The sequence below is a fragment of the Mesoplodon mirus genome (assembly GCF_964341445.2).
Source record: "Mesoplodon mirus genome assembly, chromosome: 13".
Classification (NCBI taxonomy): domain Eukaryota; kingdom Metazoa; phylum Chordata; class Mammalia; order Artiodactyla; family Ziphiidae; genus Mesoplodon; species Mesoplodon mirus.
In genome coordinates this window covers 62653095-62669228 of record NC_138989.1, presented here as the reverse complement: position 1 = coordinate 62669228, position 16134 = coordinate 62653095, and the positions used below count along the sequence as shown (strand labels likewise).

The 16134-nt window shown below is 41.8% G+C and overlaps 1 protein-coding gene across 3 annotated transcripts in view; it reads right to left on the bottom strand.

Annotated features, from left to right (window-relative positions):
- Window positions 1–15109, bottom strand: part of ARK2N (arkadia (RNF111) N-terminal like PKA signaling regulator 2N) — a 76144-nt gene extending 61035 nt beyond the window's left edge. For all 3 annotated transcript variants that reach the window (XM_082641435.1, XM_082641437.1, XM_082641436.1), the window contains exon 1: window positions 14825–15109. The gene's annotated coding sequence lies outside the window, so the exon portion shown is untranslated. The remainder of the gene's footprint in view (window positions 1–14824) is intronic.
- Window positions 15110–16134: the final 1025 nt, after the last annotated feature.

Genomic DNA, 16134 nt, shown 5'->3' with positions numbered 1-16134 from the left:
GCTTTAAAAAGTCTAAAGCACTACACAGCTCAGACACCTCTCAATATATATACCCTGTATGTGTGTAGGAAAGCAGAACAGTTGTTTAAGTAGTAATTTAGTACTAATCTTACATTCTTGTAAAAATAACTGCAAATAATTCAGCCCTTGGCATGACTGGATCGACTGTTTGATGGCCAAGGATACAATCTATCTGTGGGGGGTTGGGGTGTGGATGTGTGCACATATACTCAGTAACTATTAAAATCAAGCACTCTCTACTCTCTAGAAAATCAATTAAGCATTTAAATGCATAACCCACCCCCAACAATTCTGTAAGATAAATACAGTTGACCCCTGAGCAACAGGTTAGGGGTGCCAACCCTACTCGCAGTCAAAAATCCAGTATAATTTAGTCAGCCTTCCCTATACTCCTTTCTTCCATATCCTTGGGATCTCCGTATCCTTGGCTCATGTAGTACTGTAATATTTACTACTGGAAAAAAAAAATACCCATAAGTGGACCCACACAGTCCAAACTCATGTTGTTCAAGGATCAACTGTACTATTAACCCATTTTAAAGATAGGTACAAAGTTAGGCAATTTGCACAAACTTACAGAGCCAATACTGGAGTCAGAATTTTAACCAAAGCAACTCCAGAGTCCAAGTTCTTCCCCACTCATCACTCCAAAGTACAACCCACCTAGCACCATACCTTAAAATAATGTGCTGTTCAATAAATATTTACTATTGGTGATAGTAATAATCAAAAAAAAAAGGGTGCTTCTGCTATAATTCTACTTTTAACACTGATTTTCAGCCAAAAGTGCTTAAGAATATACTGCCAAAAACTGGAAGCAACCAAGAAGACATCCTTTAGTACAGTGGTCCCCAACCCCCTGTACCGGTCCGTGGCCTGTTAGGAACTGGGCCACACAGCAGGAGGTGAGCGGCAGGTGAGCGAGCAAAGCTTCATCTGCCGCTCCCCATCACTCGCATTACTGAACCATCTCCCCTCAACCCCATCAGTGGAAAAACTGTCTTCCACGAACCAGTCCCTGGTGCCAAAAAGGTTGGGGACCGCTGCTTTAGTAGGTGAATGAATAAACTGTCACATCTGGACAATGGAATATTATTCAGCACTAAAAAGAAATGACCTCTCAAGCCATGAAAAGACACTGGAGAAACTTAAATGCATATTACTAAGTGAAAGAAGCCCATCTGAAAAGGCTACACAGTGTATAATTCCAACCGTAAGACATTCTGGAAAGGGCAAAACTATGGAGAGATAGTAAAACCGTCAGTGGTTGCCAGGGATTTAGGGTAGGGAGAGATGGATAGGCAGAGCACAGAAGATTTTCAGGGCAGTGAAACTAACTGCGGAAACATGTCACTAGAAATTTATCCAAATCCATAAACAACACCAAGAGTGACCCCTAACGTCAACTATGGACTCTGGGTGATGATAATGTGTTAATGTAGGTTCCTCAGTTGTAACAAATGTACCACTGTGGGGGCGGGGGGTAGAACGTTGATAATAGAGGAGAATATGCATGTATGGGGCAGGGAGTACATGGGAAATCTCTGAATTTACATTCAATTTTGCTGTGAACCTAAAACTGCTCTTAAAAAATTAAGTCAATTAAAATAAATAACTAAATAGTCTGTTAAAAAAAAAAATCAGAAGTTGCCAGAGGATGGTGGAGAAGAGGGAGGAATTAATAAGAGGAGATCTTCAGGGAAGTGAAACTATTGTTAGACACTATAATGATGGATAAGCATTGGTCAAAACCCACAGAACTGTTATTTCGCGTTATTCAACAGAGTATCTCTTTTTCAACACAAAGAGTGACCCCTAATATCAACTTGAACTTTAACAATGTAACAATATTAGCTCATCAATTGTAACAAATGTACCAAATTAATGCAAGATGTTAATAACAGGAGAAACTGGGGAGGGGGGTTAAAGTAACTCTCTGTACTTTCTGTTAAATTTTTCTGCAAACCTAAAACTGATCTAAAAAATAAAGTCTATTAGGTTTTTTTTTTAATGCTGAGGAAACTTGTTGGCTTGGAGCTGCTGGGGGGAGGGGGGGGGCAACTCTGTCCTCATGAGAGGAAAGCCTGGCTGGAAACGAAGCCCACAAAGAAAAGCAATAAAGAGCCAGTATACAAGAGAGAAAAATAGTGCCCAGATGATATCAAGTGAACTCCTAGATTCAGCTAGGCCAGCTGCACACTGGAGTTACCACAGTTAAATTAACCTATTAAATCTCATTTTTGCTTTTTAAAAAATGCGTATGATCACACACACGTTATAGTCATCTCCTGAATAAACAGCTTCATAGGAACTAGGGTCGCAGCATATAGAAAACCCTGTAGTTAGTGGCTCTCTTTGTAGACTTCATGGAAAAGGTAACGTGAGCGCAATCTGCATTACCCTGGCCTTTGCTTCTCAGCATCAGAGAACTAGTGCCTCCAAGTGGTACTATGGGTGCTGCTGGTCAATTTTAACCACAGCATAAGACACTCAACCATGAATTAGCCAAGACCTCAATGTTTTCAAAAAGTTTCAAGGATTATTTTAAAAACATAGAGTCAAGTCCGTTTGAAAAACCCACTGAAAGAATGTTTCTTTCAGTCACTAACGATTTTTAAAAAGAAATCGATAAATGTTTTACTGCTTATTTGTAGGCTTTTATAAAAGCCATAGTTTAAAAAGATACACAGAATAAAGTGGTCTACCCACACTGACAACATATCTAAACAATTCTATTTAGGTTTTCAGAGCATTTTAATTATTTTTATTAATTATTGCTCATAGTTAACCTGAAATGTATAATCCTCATTTCTAAGAATATGTAGGTCAATGGCCAAGTTATATTTAGATATATTTAGACAGATATATTTAGAACTGTTTCCAAATTTCCAACCTGCTTCTTAACCTAAGACTAGATCATGCTACACAAGTAGCCTCCTTTAACCAAAATAAAAGTTCTGAACACATGGATCTTTACAAAAGATAAAGTAGGTTATATATTTAAAAGATAAGGTTTTAATACAGATTCCTTTAAAACAAGTTCCTGTAATATAGTTGAAGTCTGATATTTAAAATTCATTTTTTGTTGCTAAACCATTTATAGATGACCTGTTTCTGGGCAGCCAGGAAGGCCACCCATCACACACACACATTCGTGGGGAACCTGGTGCTAAAATTCGGTTTTGCCCACAAATATACAAGAATATATCTTCTGTGTAAATCAAGGTACATCTACATTTTACCCTGGAGAGGGTAAACAAGACTGCTCCTTGCTTAGACCCACAGTTTCTTTATATATATTTGGATTAGAATAAAATTTGAAATTTTTTTTGAGGCTTACAAGGTATGTCTTGCTCAATCCTCACTTCGGCATCATTTTGTCTCTTTAGGCTCCAAAATCTTCAATTTTTCTGATTCAGGGTATTTTGCACTTGCTGTTCACACTGCCAGGAAAGCACTCCCCTAGCTCTTTTTCAGGCTGGCTCTCATATTTCAGGCATCAACTCAAATTTACATTACAAAGGCCTTCCCTGAATGCATTAAATGCATCCTCTCACCCATACCCCATTATTCTCTTTTTTTAAGTGTCTAAAATTATCTTGCTCATTTATGTGTCTAGGTTATTTGCCTATCTGCTTCACAGAATGTAAGACACAAGAGGGCAAGGATTTTGTCTCATTGGTTACTATATCAGCACCACTAGAAAAATACCTAACACATAGTAGACACTTAATATTTCTTGAACATATACCTTTTGTTACCAGGGATCGAACCTGTGCCCCGTGGAGTGGAAGCGCGGAGTCTTAAGCACTGGACCACCAGTGCAGTCCCGTTCTTGAACATATACTTACAGTCAGTATTTATTAAGCAAAAGACATTTTGCTAGGCCCTGTGGATAAGTCCCATATCACTTAAAAATTAAATGTTTTACTAAAATACAATCTTAAGGACATCTTGATTTTTTTTAAGTGGACATTTTAAAATCTCACATATTTGTTAATAACGTCCAAACCATTTAAAAATTTTAAGTACAAACTCTGCTACAGTGCAGTTACTTCAGCACTGACTTTAACTACAAACGCATTATCAGCATAGCATGTGTCCTTTCAGATATGCATAATAATGATACAAGGCTTTAGAAATGATTTATTTTTTCAAAACAGAAGCTACCAGATATGCAAATACATGCCATATCTTTGCTTAGATCTATGGCTCAATTAGTACAAGCTGGTAATATTTAAATAACAAATACCAGGAATTCCCTGGCAGTCCAGTGGTTAGGACTCTGAGGAACTTCCATCGCAGGGAGCACGAGTTCCATCCCTGGTCTGGGAACTAGGATCCCACATGCTGTGCGGCATAGGGTGGTTGTGGGGGGGGGAACGGGACCCAAGCCACTTCATAATTTGGCTCTGCCCACAAATATACATCTTTTGCGTAAATCAAGGTATATCTACATTTTACACTTAAGAAGGTACACAAGATTACTCCTTTGATAGTTCTCCCTAAAAACAAAACATCCTTTGTTTTGATTCATCTTATAGAAACAACCACCATTTCTTTGGTATCTTTGTATTTGAAGAAAATGGTATCGTTTTCCATATGCATTGACTTAACGTTATGCCCAATGATGTGAAATGGTTAATCAATGAAAGTAAAAACTATGCCATGTAAGGAGGGAAAAAGAGGAATTATTAAGCAAAGGAGCTGCAGTTTAAATAGGCTCACAGCAATCTAGTCTAAACGAATTATTTATTTATTTTTAAAATTTATTTATTTTTGGCTGCGTTGCGTCTGCATTGCTGAGCGCGGGCTTTCTCTCATTGTGGCAAGCGGGGGCTACTCTTCCGTTGCGGTGCGCAGGCTGCTCACTGCGGTCGCTTCCCTTGTTGCGGAGCACCGGCTTCAGGTGCGCGGGCTTCAGTAGTTGTGGTGCACGGGCTTAGTTGATCCACAGTATGTGGGATCTTCCCGGACCAGGGATCAAACCCATGTCCCCTGCATTGGCAGGCGGATTCTTAAGCACAGCGCCACCAGGGAAGTCCCTACTTTTATTTTTTAATTTTTATTTGGCCACACCGCACAGCTTGCAGGACCTTAGGTCCCCTACCAGGGACTGAACCCAGGGTCACAGCAGTGAAAGCACCAAGTCCTAACCACTGAATCGCCAGGGAAGTCCCTAAACAAGTTTTCTAAATTTTTTTTTCATAGGCTTAGTTTCAAAATCTAAAAATTGTTAGCTGCCTTACAGTTCAAATATTCAACTATGCATGTTTATTACTGAATTTATGATTCAAAAACGATGCACTCTCCCAGCAGTAAAAATCAAATCAATTGGACTGTTTCTATACTTTTGTTAAAATATTTACTTCTTACATGGATGAGACATAAAAAAAAAGTCATGAGACCACCAATAAGAATGTAGCTAACTCTAAGATAACAGAAGTTCCTGCTTTCATGACAGTCATGATATGAAATAGATTATAGCTTGCGTCTACTGCTAACTCATTTTTTTAAGCAGTAGTAACTTCCCTAATATGTAATCGGGACCAAGGTTTAAAAGAAAAATCCATGACAATCAGTCATGGGTTTTTAAAACCACTCTCTTAGGTTTTTGTCAAAATTTGCCTACTCTACACCCAGAAACTTAAAAAAAAAAGGCCTAAAGAGTTCTGAAGTTTTGCTTGGTTTTGTTTTTCAAATATAAACAAGAACAGGAGACCAGGACCAGAGACAAATTGCAACCCATGAAGATAAAACTAGAATGAAGCAGGGCTTTCAAACAGTATTGTGTGCCTACTTCCTGCTGGTGTGGGCAACTGTCACAGAAAGATTATATGATTCTACCGTGTTAGACAAGTTCAATATCAAAATGGATATTGCGACAATCTAATTCTAATGGTGGGAGAGAATCACAATACCAGTAATCATCAAAAAAATTAGCACCTAACAATTATTACCTGAATTTTCTACTTGTGGCACACAAATACACTGCTGTAAGAGGGTGATTTTTTAAAGCAAACCACACACACACACACACACACACACACACACACGGACTGAGAACATTTAACCCCAAGAAATTAAGAGCTAACCTTATACATGAGGGAGAAGGGAAATAACACACCATGAGAAAAGCAATTAAAAAGATACAACTTACTGGTATAAATGTTTTAGTCACCCTCCTCAGCCCCATTATATTACAGTCTTCTTTGAAAACAGAGATTATGTTAATCATCTTCGGTTCGCTCACAGTTCCTAACACATAATATTTAACAAATATTGGTTGACGAACCGAATAATTTCTAAATATCACCAAGACCACTAATGAAATACATACCTTGTTTGCTTAATAGTACTAGTGACTTGTATATAAAAATATATTCCATTACAGGGACTTCTCTGGTGGTCCAATGGTTAAGACTCCGTGCTTCCACTGCAGGGGGCATGGGTTCGATCTCTGGTCAGGGAACTAAAGATCCCGCATGCTACGTGGCAGCCAATAAATAAATAAATTAATTAATTAAAATAGGAAAGTTTAAAATATATATATATTCCATTACATAGAATCAGCATGATTTCTGACAGAGTAACTCCCCTTTTATTTTATCTTTCCAGATAAAAACATAAGACAAGGGCTTCCTGGTGGCACAGTGGTTGAGAATCCACCTGTCAATGCAGGCGACATGGGTTCAAGCCCTAGTCCGGGAAGATCCCACATGCCACGGAGCAACTAAGCCCATGCGTCACAACTACTGAGCCTGTGCTCTAGAGCCCGCGAGCCACAACTACTGAGTCCACGTGCTGCAACTACTGAAGCCCGCGTGCCTAGAGCCCGTGCTCCGCAACAAGAGAAGCCACCACAATGAGAAGCCTGCACACTGCAACGAAGAGTAGCCCCCGCTCGCCACAATCAGAGAAAGCCCGTACACAGCAACGAAGACCCAACACAGCCAAAAATAAATAAATAAATAAATAAATTTATTTTAAAAAAAAAACCATAAGACAAAACAGACACAACTGCTAACAGCCTAGTAAAGCTGCTTCCTTACATTGAGAACACTATATAAAGTGATTGTAGGGCTTCCCTAGTGGCGCAGTGGTTGAGAGTCCGCCTGCCGACTCAGGAGACACGGGTTCGTGCCCCGGTCCGGGAAGATCCCACATGCCGCGGAGCGGCTGGGCCCGTGAGCCGTGGCCGCTGAGCCTGCGCGTCCGGAGCCTGTGCTCCGCAATGGGAGAGGCCACAACAGTGAGAGGTCCGCATACCGCAAAAAAAAAAAAAGTGATTGTATATTTATAAAGATGCAAAACCAGAAACTATCTTAAGCCACGTAACACAAATAATGTAAAAAGCAGTATCTTATCAAAAATCAAAATGAAGCCCCCTCTCCCCAGATATTCAATTCTAGGAAGAGATTCTATGCATCTTTAACAGTGATGCTCTCAAACCGTTTAAAATAGAAAAATTAACCTCTTTTCTAATTTGTATACATAAGTGCTAAGATACTTTAATGACAACAGTATTCTTATCTTAAATAAGCACCATCTCAAAACAAATTCTGCCTTCGAAGGTCTTCTTTCAATTTTTTGTCAGGATTCAGGGTAAGTTTTTCCACTGAAGAAGTTGTAGCGCGGATAATGTGGACAGTACAGGAATCAAAAATTGAAACTGAAATAAAAACATCTACAGAATTACAGTACAGTGGAAATAGCCCTTTTCTCCACAGCAACTCATCTCTTCCTTTCCCTTAGCTCTCAAAAGGAAGAGATCGAAGAGGCTATAACTATAAACAAGACAGAGTATAAAAGACTCAGAACTGGGAATGATGAAAGGCATTCAGAGTAAGGAATTATGAGTAATTAATTAATGGAGCAAGGCAATGAGCATCATCAACTGCTAACATCACAGAGAACTAAACATCATGTGCCTTCTGATGCAAGTACTCAGCATCACCTATAAAGCATTTTTGCCCCCTCAAAGAAAAAAAATAGAAAACGAGAGACAATACATTATGGAAATCAAACCTGATCAAGCCTCTAAACCTAATGTCAATTAACAAGAACCCCAGGAGACTGGTACACCACTAGCAATGTTAACTGGAAATCCAAACTGTGGGAAAACTGTTTCTTCAACAAATAATTTGCCAGGAAGAAGAAATGGTGTGTGTGTGGGGGGGGGGGGTCACCTATACGTAACAAAACAATGCACAGACCTTATTTGACTCAATCTGAATAACTGTAAAAACACATTTATGAGATAGGAGAAATCTGAACATTGAATATCATATGCTATTAAGGAATTATTGCTAATTATTTTTCAGTGTGATAAGTTATTTTGTTTTTTCCTTCAAGAGTGAAGTTGACTAAGAAACTGGAGTGCAGGCTTCCCTGGTGGCGCAGCAGTTAAGAATCCGCCTGCCAAAGCAGGGGACACGGGTTCAAAGCCCTGGTCCGGGAAGACCCCACAGGCCACGGAGTAACTAATCCCGTGTGGAGCAACTCAGCCCGTGGGCCACAACTACTGAGGCCGCGGGCCTAGAGCCTGTGCTCCGCAACAAGAGAAGCCACAGCAATGAGAAGCCCACGCACCCCAATGAAGAGTAGCCCCCACTCGCCGCAACTACAGAAAGCCTGCGCGCATCAACGAAGACCCAATGCAGCCAAAAATAAATAAATTTATTTTTTAAAAAAAGAAAGAAAGAAATTGGAGTGCAAAAGGGTTGGAGTACAGAAAGGGAACACAAAAACTTAAGGCAGATGAATAGATGTGGCCTACCTGGAACTGAAATATAAATTGCAAGACTGCAACCACGGGAAGAGAGCAGCTTTGCCTGCTTGCCAGCCAACCTCTTCTCCACTGATATAAGCTCTATAAATAGGCCACGAGTGATAACGGCTGCTCAAATCACTTCATGTTGCGGATACTACTACTGACGAGTATCTGGCCTAGCACCAGGGCTGTGAATAAACTAGCATCAAGTAAGAAGCCAAAGAATGCACCGTTGCTAATGAGAGACTCAAAAGCACCATCAGCGTAAATCAAGAATAATTTAAAACACAGGTTCTAGATTTCCCTCTGGCCATTTTCTATCTCCCTCAGAAGACAGTACAAATAAAGAGGGGTCACCACATTCTGGGATCTGAGGTCCCCAAAATAAATACTGCCAAAATCCTATCCACTATACATGCCCTCAGGCTCATAGCAAATTGTTTAGTGGATCGCAGTGGACATAAATAATGGGAAACCCTTGATGATATAATGCTGATTTAAGACTAAACTATGCTTCTATGCTAGGTCAAAACTAAGGCAGACAAGATACTGCTTAAAATCCTAACCACATAAGGTTTTTGTTCTTAGTACAGAAAGGAAAACAGTCCTGTTTTCCTAGAGTTTTAGTCCATACCCAACTTCCCTATCCCCAACAATACCTTTCTCTAATTATAAGGCGCCTAACAAAATGCTGACTCTGAACATCACAGAAGTTATTCTTTTTTAAGCCAGACAACTCAGTAAAAAATAACTTCTACTGATCCCTTGCATCAGTATCTGGTTTCCCTAATGTTAACCATGCTAATGAAAACTTGAATTTCTAGATTACCTAAACACAATCCTAGTTTATCCACATTCTTGGGAATGGCCGCTATAATAAGTTCTAACATTTAATTTTGTTGCTCTTTGGACAACAATCAGAACTAATTTACTAACACATGGACTTGTATTCCAGGCATAGGAAAAAGTTATTTTGTACATGAACAGGCAGTACAAAAATGAACATTCAAGTCTCCAATCATTTTCTTTTAATCTTAGAGACCCGTTTAAGAAAAAAAATGCTATTTTCCAATACCTAATTTTAAATTATTTTATAAAGAAAAAAGCTAACTCCCTACTCTAGTTATTTTGTACAGTACTTTTTGTCCTACAGCCTACTTTTCTTCTCCACACTTCAGAGCCGGAAAGAAACTTAGAAATCATCTGGTTCCCTAGATTTGAATTCCTTGAGCAGAAATTTCTTTTATCTTTGTACCCATCTCCACCTGGGCACCTGAGTGCTCACTAAATGGGTTTTTAATTTAACCAGGTATAACTGCCCCCACATACAAATTAAGTTCTTCGGATAAATTTCTACTTTTGATTAATCTTAACTAGAAAATACTCATCCAGGTAGTTTAATTAAATTAAATAAAGTCAAATTAGTAACTTAGGACTTACACCAGCTATTGGCTATTTTAAGTGACAGAATCTGAGCAAAGACGTATGAGGTATCTACTTGGAAGAAAGACATAAAAGGGAATAGAAACAAAACTTAAAACAAACACTGTAACATAAAAAACAGACTTGTGGTTGCCAGGGCAAGGTGGGAGGAGGGGATGGAGTGAGATTGGGGTTATCAGATGCCCTCTAGTATTATGTGGAACGGATGGACAACGGGGTCCTGCTGTATAGCACAGGGAACTACATTCAATAACCTGTGATAAGCCACAGTGGAAAAGAACGTAAAAAAGAATGTATATATATGTACAGCTGAATCACTTTGCTGTACAGCAGACAGTAACACAACATTGTAAGTCAACTATACTTCAATAAAAAACACTCACTGTAAATTAACGCCACAAATTTTAAATAAGACAACCAACAAACCTGAGTCATACTGGTCACTTTACAGTATTTTTAAATCACAGTTACTATTATTGGCTTCTACTAATATGTTATGATAAATATGTACAATATATATAATACACATTTTCTCTCCTAGCAGTTTAGGAATATAAGAGAGTAAAACAAGCAAGATAATTTTAGTTTCGCCCTGCTCCTTCCTTTCATCACAAGGACCAGTAGGCTGTGTGTGAAAACTGACTGAACGTCAGTCCCACTTCTGCTAAGAGAAGGTGTCCACACAGAAGCAGAAAACATTTACTTCCCTAAGTTCAATCATTAGTTCTGAAAGAGTAAGGTAAGTAGTTTCAATTAAAGATAAAGGCTGGGACTTCCCTGATGGTTCAATGGGTAAGGCTCCGAGCTCCCAATGCAGGGGACCCAGCAGGTTCGACCCCTGGTCGAGGAACTAGATCCATGTCGCAACTAAGAGTTCACATGCTGCAACTAAGAAGTCTGCATGCCGCAACTAAGACCCAGAGCAGCCTAAATAAATAAATATTTAAAGAAAAATAAATAAAGATAAAGGCTAAAAGAGGATTGAGAAAAGTTTCACGACACCAATCAAATTTAAACTTAAGACTGGAATTTGACAACTAAAGAAAAATAACTATCAAATTACTTTAGCCTGGCTGTCAAGAATCAACCCATAATAAAAGAAATAATACCAACAAAACTTCTACTCAGTGAACTTAAGGATAAAGAGAAATCTTTCAAAGAATGTCTACCTCATCCTTCATACTCCCCTTAAAGAAAAAAATTAATAACTCACTAGCAGACTAAGGTACTTTTATAAACCTGGCCCTACCTTCCTCTACCCCACAGAGTTTACATCTATTCCTCTGTAAACTCAAGGCACTGGCCACACCATCCAAGATCACTGATACTCACAACTTTGCTTAGGCTGTTCCCTAGCCTGGAATGCCCATGTGGAAATCCATCTGAAACTCCAGGTTTAAATGTGTAAGTTTCTTCAACCAAGATATCCTTCAGGAGGTGAATAAATAAATAAACAGTGGTAGATCCAGACAATGGAATATTATTCGACACTATAAAGAAATGATCTACCATGCCATGAAAAAACACCGAAGAAGCTTAGATATCCATTACTAAGTGAAAGAAGCCAATCTGAAAAGGCTACGTACTGTATGATTCCAACTATATGACGTCACGCAAAAGGCAAAAAAACAGTGGCAACAATGAAAAGATCAGTGGTTGCCAGGGGCTGCTTGGGGTAGGGTGGGGTGGAGGAGCGAAGGACAGGCAGAGCATTTTTAGGGCAGTGAAAATACTCTGTGTGATACCATAATGATGGATACATGTCATTACACATTTATCCAAACCTACAGAATGTCCAACACAAAGCGTAAACAGTAATGTAAACTTAAAATTTTTTAAAAAGTGTAAGTTTCTTCGGCATCAAGACCTGACAGTCATATTCACCACTAGAGCACCAGCAACTAGAGCATACTGGCACACAGTAAGCAATCAATAAACTAGTGTCGTGAGAATAAAGAAGTTCCACCGGAATGTTTTGTTCTGTTCTCTCAATAGCTCTTCCCCTCTTCTGTAGTCTCATAGCTTTTTACTCAGTTATCAATTTACTCAGTTATCAACGTCTATTTCATTTTTACTTCTCAATTACACAAGAAACTCTTTTCTAAAATAATACAGAATACCGAAATCAGTGTGGTTCAAAAGAAAACACATTAATAGTACAACATTTTTCACCTTTTACAGATTTTCTTAAGTATTGTCAATTCAGTAAACATGAATATACACTGTTTTCATGTTGCTAGTTACCTGGAGGAAAATTAAGATGATTCACCAAAGTTATAAACATACGGTCTCGGTCTCTACTGTCTGTGTGTGTACACACACACACAGACACACACACACACACACCAGTTCCAAGCTTTAAAAAGAAAAAACAAAAACATTCTAATTGCCCATATATCAGCTCTATTCATGCACACATTAAAATAAAACCATAAGACTGAAGATCCCGGCAAAACAATCCCTTGAATGAGTAACTACACCACCTCCCAGAAATTACTAGTCATACTAAGACAGAAATTACTAAGGACACTTAAGGTACCAATGTCATATATGAAACAGAAATCTCTGAAGGGCAAACACTGAGCACTCAGTTCTCTCAGAACTGCATTAAATTAGAATCTAAAGCTAAACCTATCTTTAATCATGAAGACTATAAAACAAAGAGCATTTATGACACTTTCATAAATGCGATTAAGAGTAATATAAACTGAATCAGTGAGTAATGTAACAACTACACCGTGAACTTAATATGAAGCTAACAATAGGGGAAGTTTCCAGTTAGTCCATCTCATTTTTCACAAAATGATGTCAGAAAGAGAAAATTTTCCATTAGAAAATCATATTTAGCTGATACCTCAAGTATAATTACCTTGAAGTTTCTCCCTTCCTTTCATATTTTATCACCTATTTGGAAACTTTGTTAACATTATGAAAAAGATATGGTTTGAAGTTTTAAGATTACTGAAAAGCACTCTGAAGGAATCTGATTTAGAAATGTCTAAAAATATTTTTATTTCTCATTTTATGGAACTGCATGAAGTTTCATTAAGGTTCTTCATAAAGTAGCACACAGTAGCATCACAGTAAATACCATCTTAGTTTCCTGATTTCAAATTTAATTCATAATTTTATTTATTCAGCACCTACTGTGCATAAAGCACTCAATTAGGCATTTTATTAGCCAGATTATTTGGCCAAAATATGACACTTCCTACTAGAAAAGATCAGCACTGTGACTCCTCAGGACATCAGGTAATAATGGCAGGCCTCTAAAAAATGCCTGTTAAACCAAAAGGCAATGCTCTTACTGAAGGAATCTTGATTGCCAGGATCAGCGAAACCGCATTATAAAGTTAATAGCCTCCATCCTTAAACTATCCCAGGAGAAGAAAAGGAGTAATTCAAACTGTTAACTTGTGCCCAACGACACTACACAGTAACAGCCTAAGCAAAACTGCCAGATGTATTTGTAATTAAAAGGTCCAACCTTGACAAAGCATCATCAGTGGGTTTTTCATCCTACTGGGTGGAAGGATTCAGAAAGCAGAAGCTCAGGCGAGAAACGAAAAGCACATCCAGCACAAACTGTTCAAGCGGTTCAATCTGGAACAAGTACAGACGTTCATGCCTTCAACCTGTGAGCATCTATTCTGTGACAGCGGAGAGGACGATTTAAAAGGGAGAATGAATGACGTGAGGTTCTGTCGAGGGTTGCTGCCCCAACAATACACTGAGATCGGTGCTACAATTAATAAAGGACAAAGTACGAAGTACTACTGCGGAAAAGAGGAACATTCTCTCTGAAAAGAGTCAGAGGAGACGATGATCTTTAAGCTGAGGCTCGTCAGTTTACATCCTCGCCGGGTTTCTAAATAAAGTTGACAAACTCGCCAGAAGAGATCAATTTTGGAGACTGACACATCCCTCCCATTGACCGGAGGCCGAAGGTAGTGGAAGCACTGCCGAAACGCAGGCGGCGCCACGCCGGAGAAAGCCTTCCTCCCTCCTCCTAGGCCTCGGCAGCCGCGGTGCTGGGGCGGCCGCCCGGGCTCTCGAGAGTCGGGGAAGGTGTCGGCGCCAGATCCCGGCTCGCGGGGCCAGCACAACTGGCAAAGCCGCCGCCGCCGCCGCTCCCCCCAACGACCTGGGGCGCCAGAAAGTTGCGTGAAGACAACTCCAGTGCGGCGAAGCCGCTCCCCCGCGTGGCCCACGGGCTGCGGCACCTCCAGCCTCCTCTCCGCCGCCTGGTAAAGGAACCCAACGGGACGGGGAAGAGGAGGGGGGCTCGGCCCGCCAACTCGGTAGGGCCCGGAGAACGCGAGGGTTACCAGCGAGCGAGCGAGCCAAGGGTCGGGCTGTTCCGCCCCTCTCGCTGGCCCCAACCCGGGCCGCGCCTCCCGCCACGCCCGGGCTCAAACACCCGGCGTCCGACAGCCCTGCCCGTCACGACCCGGACGCCCAGACGCCGCAGAGCCTCGCCCGCGGCCCGCACCCCTCCGACTCAACCCGACCCTTCCCGGGAAGCAGCCCGGGTCCCGCGGCTCGACCGGTAGCCAGGCCGCGGCCCTGCGCCCCTTCCCACCTCACCTGCGCTCCGCGGCGGCCCCGCACCTCCTCGCCCGCTCCGCGCGCCCCGTCGGGGCACACACCGACCCCCCGGGCCGGGTCTCTCCGGGCCGCGGCGACTCTGAACGTCACGGCCACCGCCGCCTTCTCTTCCTCGGCACAAGCCCCGGCGGCGAACAGGGGGTCGCGGTCAGAGCCCCACCGGGGCCAAAGCGAATCTCGCCGCCTCCGCACCCTCCACCGCCAAGTCCCTTCACTCGCCCGAGCCGCCCGGAGAAAATGTCACCAGAGGCCGTTCCGCTCGGCGCCTCACTTCCGCCCGGAACCACAGAGCTTGAGCCGGTCGGCTAGAAAGGCCGCTGCGGCTGGGACCTCTAGGGACTCGAGCGTCAGGCCTAGAGAAAGCCAGACAGCGCCATCTGGCCGGGCTGACCCGCGCTCCTACAGCTGCAGAGCGCCCGGCGTGGGCGCACCGGCTTCCTGGGCTTCTTTCCCGCTCTCCCCTCATCTGCTCAGGCAGCTCCCTTCCAGAAATTTCCCAGAGGGTCGGAAAGCCAGTCAATACAAGCCACGGACAATGCCCTAAGAAAAGGACGTCGCTCCATTTTCCGTTCGCTGCTTAGTACTCACCCCTCCTGAAGCCTTCCCGAATGAAGCTTGTGGTGTCACTCCAGGAGGGAGTACGCTCCCTTCTCTCCCCACCTTTTCGCGGATGCCGACAGCTCGGCTCGGCGAGATTTGGCTGTGCTCCTCTCATGCAGTGGCATCAACATCCCGTTCAAGTTTCTGGATGAACCTTGCACGCCTCGCAGACAGATCGCCACCTGCTGGTGAGTCAGGGTCCCCCAAGGAGATCCCGCTCCGCCCCTACGCGCGATGCAGACGCCCCAAATTCCACCTCTGCGGTCACTCCTGATTTGCACCAGCGAGCCCTGAGTTTTCGACGCCCTTCGTTGAGGTCTGAGATCCTGAAGGAAACGTGCTGGACGCTTACCCGGAAGAAGGGTAAGGTGGGCTTAAGAAGGAGAAAGAACAAACCTCACAACTCAAGATCTGGCCAAGGCTTTGCGCTCGCTAAAAGCAGGGTTTTGAGAAATAAATGAATATATAAGGGCTTGAAGAGAAAATGTAAAAGGCATTTACCTTTCAGGAGCCATGCTGGGACCTGGGGTGACACTCCCCTAGAGGAGATTCTGAAAATCACAGCGCTAGCTCCACGCTCCCCTTAACATCAGTCTCCCCTTTAGATCAGGCCCCCCAGCTCCCCCATTCTCTCATTTATGCTAACTGCTCACAAGCATGGGAATTTTCCATCCCTAAATGAGTAAACT